We start from the raw sequence: 5327 nt of genomic DNA, 5'->3' as shown, positions 1-5327 counted from the left end.
TACTGTCTTATGCCACGCTGGATCTGCTTTAGGCCAGGTCATGTCCTTAGATGGACAAAATGAAAACCTGACAAAATTGAGAGACCACCAAAAACGCCTATCAAGGGGGTCTGCATGGGGGGTTCCGACAACGATTTACGCTGAATTCAGAAGAGCCTCCTACGTATTACGCTAAATGAAGGAAGGCAATTACGCTAAATTTGGTCGCCTCGCTACGAATTACGTAGATAAGATGGTTTTCCCTACGAATTACGGGAAATAAAATAAGCTGCCTACGCCTTGCGGAAAAGAGCATGCAGACCCTCTATCAAAGAAGACTGTAGCCAAATAGATCCTTGTTCAATTAGAGGAATGGGTCAGCTGCTTTCAGCACAGTGACCCCGGGGTCGCCCGATGTTCTAAAGTTATGCAAGTAGAGTGGTCACGCCTGTTACATTAGTGATGGAGCCTGTTTAAATACAGAACCGACCGGAACCTATTATCATTAAGCCCGCTGCTTTGAGGGGAGCCTAACCACTGCTTTGCCCGGAAAGAAAGTACCTTGCGTAACCACTCGACTTTGCTTGCATAACTTCAGAAAAAGCTCACTTTTACTTGCCTCGCTTTATCTGTTAGGAGAAAGGAAACCAAGAAAACCTTCCAAATACGAGAAATAGGTACATATTTCAATCCGTAACTGTACATAAGGTAGCACCAAGATGCAGCTCCGTATGGTAAAACAAACGGAGCTACAGTCATGATGATGATTGATCTTAGGAAAGAATAGTGTTAGGGGTGGAGCACATAGTGACCATTGTGAACCAAGCTCACTATATATTTACCCTCCTTGGTAGACTTAACTCGAATGCCAGCGATGCCCAGCACAGTCTGAATATTTTGTTTTCTTGCCAAGTTCATTTAAGGAAACTACATGGACCGACACAGCGGACTGTGGCAGGCTTTATAATGCTGCATTTTCCCGAGGAGGTTAAAAATATCTTTTTATGTGCCCTTTCCTGTGTCTAGTGGAGGTAGTTTGAACGGAAATTAGGAGAGAAAATAAACGGGGTAAAAAAAGGAAGAAAATTCAGCCTTCCTCAGGGTTTACGGAAAAGGCTGGGCTGTCTACCTGGGCTGTCTACCTGGGCTGTCTACCTGGGCTGGGTATCACGTCAGGCTACTTGGACCTACGAAAGCCCATTGGGACAAAAGCTGTTTTAGCAGTATGGGTTGTTTGTGCTCAATGAAGAAGCTGTGTGTGAAGGAACTGTGTGTTATTATGTGAATAAGCTGTGTGAAGTGGCAGTGTGTGGAGGAGCTGTTCGTGAAGGAGCTGTGTTTGAAGGAGCCGTGTATGTTACAAAACCCAGGGGTTCTGGGTTGGAATAAATTGATATGCCACCGATCTTGTGCGCTTGGGAAGGGCTCTTAACACGACTTTCCTCCCTTTACTAGGGTAGAGAAACCTAGCTTCGGTAAGGGCCCTCCCTCAGATAGGGTAAAGAACCCACCACACTTACGGAAAAGACTAGGGGTCCTTCCTTCCAATTGTGTAAGTGGTTCAAAACTTAAAGTCATATGGCCACACCTGGGGTAATTGCTGTCGTACTGAGGTCACCCGAGTTAGCACCGAATGGCAGCTGTTCCAGAACCTTGCAATTTAGCAACGCTTATTTAAGCTCTTCACAATTCAATTGTCGATCCTAATGTATGGCGCAGAAGCCTGGACCCTGACAGCCACTAAAGAACGGCTCCCGGATGCCTTTGATCAACTAGCCAGCAGTCTTAAGACTAATCCAATCAGCCCGATAAGTCGTGATAGTAGCCCTTCCAAAGGGCGCAAGATCGGTGGTGTCACCATGGGGCGCACTGGTCCATCTGGTCTGTACTATAGATCCTCTTACGCGAATAAACGAGACCGACCCACCGTGGTCAGTTCTGGAGCGTGAGCCAACGTGTTGAGAGCTCACTGTGTCCTCTCCGTGAATAGCTAGTTAGCCGCTCGGCCTATACTTAACAGTGGCATATCAACTGATTTGAACCCAGAACCTCTGGGTTATGTAACACACACAATTGCTTCACACAGAGTCCCTTCACACACCGCTCCTTCAAACACAGCTCCTTCACATACAGTTCCTTCACACACAGCTTCTTCATTGAGCACAAACAACCCATACTGCTAAAACAGCTTTTGTCCCAATGGGCTTTCGTAGGTCCAAGTAGCCTGACGTGATAGCCAGCCAAGGTAGACAGCCCAGGTAGACAGCCCAGGTAGACAGCCCAGCCTTTTCCGTAAACCCCCTTCCTCACATCAGCTTGAAGACTGTGGAACTCCAAAAGGCCATTGGCGATCAGGTCATGTCATATCCTGAGACCAAGGCCTTGCTGAAAGGTACTGTATTTTTGTCTGCACCCTTCATCATCATTCAAGTTCATGGTCTTCGTGTATACGTTGTTCAAGGCTTTTGCGGTCGAACAATGAATGAATGAACAGGAATGAAAATGCAATAGGGTAATCTGTTATGAATTGCCGTTATTCACAATGTACACACGAAATAAATACACTATCAAGGAGGTTTTCTTTAGAGACCACGTGGAGACCCTGGTCGGCCGAATGTTATGAGACCCGAATGTGTATTGCGAGATACTGTACTACTGACTCAACTTGACTGGGCTTACTCTGTGACTGTCCTCTACCAGTCTGCACAATGACATGTTGCTAAAAACAGTAGAAATTGACGTGATAGATAAATGATACGCAAGAGGGGTTACCCTCCAAAACGTTGACCACTGTCTTTTTGCAAGCTACAATGTAACTTCTCTGGCATGTCAAAACATTGGCCGAATCAAGCGATCATCTGTCTATTCGTATTTTTCCAGCGTCACGTGGAGCCTGGAGGAGATAATAGTCTTGCCCAGCGATAGTGTTGATTTAGGCGGAAAGCGTAAATGAAATAATTTACTGCGCATGAGCCATGACCTATGCCCTCGGGCTCACGTGATTCATCCTGTCTCCCATGTAAAGCAGTCCGAGAGGACGTAGATCGCAGAGTTAACTTTTATGCAACTTTTTGTGCAAGTTTACGCGATTCGACATGCCAAAACGGGCCAAAAAATGTCCCGGGTGCGGGCAAGACAACTCCCTTCACCCCAACGGCAGAGGTAACAAGCAGTGTAAGGGGATCAGCCAGCCTGTCCACTCTGACACGGAGTCTGTAGAGACCACGCCGCCGGCGGGCGGCAAGGTCAAAGCCACCGCAGATCTGGAGAGGCGAAAAGCCGAGTTACAAGAGCAGCTTACGCAAGCCCGTTTGGAGAAGGAAGTCGCCGAGTTGGAGGAAGAGCTCCAGAAGGCACGCTGCAGCACAGAACCCGCCAAAGAGACCGATCCTACTCTTCCAAAGCCGACGGAGCTGCACAAGACAGACCCCGCGCACACGAGTTTGTTGGGCCCCGGCGATATCACGTTACAGCAGTTACGTGACAACAGTCCTCTGCAGGCGCAGGTGACCGCAAAGTATCCAGATCTTATCGGCTCTCGGAAGAAGACAGAAGGCAAGACCCTCTCCCCTGAGGCTTTCGTGTACAGTTTCGAGTCAGCAGAACCGAAAAAGTATGACGAGCTCACGATGGAGGAGTTTTTAGTTGGAAGCATGGGCTTGTTGCAAACAGCCGTCGCCTCCATGCCACAGTGGGAATTGGCGGGAAGGCTGTCTATCCTCCAATGCGCCTGTACGAAGTTGGCTAGATACAAGTGGCAAGTCGTGAGGAGCTTTCACGCAGCAGCGTTGCGGGAGGCGTTACGAAAACCGGGCTCCTGGTCGGCGGACTGGACCGACTTAAAAGAGATGTACTTTGATGCGGACCCAACACGTCTCAAGCCTTCTAGTGAAGCGACCAGTCAGGCACCCGCCGAAAAACCAAAGGCGCCTAAGTTTTGCTGGGCCTTCAACGAGAATGACTGCAGCGTCTCGTCCTGCGGGTTTGAGCATGCCTGTTCCTTCTGCTGGAAAAGACTGAACAGAAAATACAAGCATTCTGAGACCGATTGTGAAAGGAAGAAGACAGATGCAAAGCGGTCTACCGGCGCCCAAGCCGCCGGGAGCACGGCCTGACAAACTCCCGGACAAGCAAGCGCGGGAATCGGTAGCGTCACCGATTCAGTAGACGCGCAACAAACTGTGAGTAGTGTCTTTGTTGGTGCCGATATCTTTGCCTCCCGAGAGGTTTCTGTTCCTGTTAGTTTTCGGGTTTCGCATAAAACCCGCGGTATTCATGTTGACGACCTTCCTCCGACGGAAGGCAGTGCAATGTTGCACATTCAGGATGGTACGAGTTCATGTGACTTTGCTTCTCGTGACGATGACAGGGGTGAGGAGATGGACTCAACTGCTGCGACAAAAGCAGGTGCTGTTTTGCACAATAGGGACAGTATGTCTGAACTTGGTATCGATGGTAGTTTGCCGGCTTCGCAGAAAAACCGGAGTGATTATGTAGACTTATTTGCTTCAATAGAAGACGGTGCAGCCTTCCACCTTCCGGAAGGTACAAGTACATGTGCCTTCAACTCTCGTGATGATAATTATGGGGGAGGCTTCAGTGAAGTTTACTTTGACCTGCCCACTTCTACTGGCAGCACTCAGGCGCCGCACTTTCCGGACAGTGGTTCATGGCCTTCGACATTCGGCGATCGTGGGTCGTATATCTCGGAGATCGGGTTACAAGATTTCCACAGAAGCAGCAATGTCAGCAGTTTCAAGACTGACATCGTAGTCATGTGTGACAATGAAGCCGCTGTAACGGTGTTGAACTCCGGTCTACAGTCGCCCTTGCAGCTGCTGGACTCCGAGGTTGACCAGGCCAAGAAGTCAGCCTTCGCAGCAGGCACCTACAGCGATTTCCGAACCCAGTGGAGAGCGTTCCTGTTATTCTGCGAGTTTTTCGGACTTCCTGCAATTCCTACAGACTCTAAGACACTCACCAGGTTCGCGCAGTTCCTATCCCGCTCGCTGAAGAGCCCGAACAGTGTCCAGCTTTATGTTCATGGAGCGCGAACGCTGCAGCGCTTCCACGGCTTTGAGCCCCCACCAGCAGGCGGCTTCGAGCTAAAACTAGTCATTAATTCCATCCGCAGGTCCTCCTCTCATGTGCCGCAACAAAAGCTCCCAATCACTCCAGCCATCTTGCTACGCATCCGGGAAGAGTTGGACTTGACGAGACCTCTGCACGCGACGCTGTGGGCCGCCTTCTGTGTAGCGTTTTTCTCCTTACTCCGTAAGTCCAATCTGGTTCCAAAATCGCAGTCCTCCTTCGACCCAGCCAAACATCTGACACGCCGGGCCATCCAA

This window comes from Branchiostoma floridae, chromosome 8 (assembly GCF_000003815.2).
Source record: "Branchiostoma floridae strain S238N-H82 chromosome 8, Bfl_VNyyK, whole genome shotgun sequence".
Lineage (NCBI taxonomy): Eukaryota > Metazoa > Chordata > Leptocardii > Amphioxiformes > Branchiostomatidae > Branchiostoma > Branchiostoma floridae.
The sequence above is the reverse complement of the archived record's forward strand: the minus strand, read 5'-3'. Positions refer to the sequence as shown.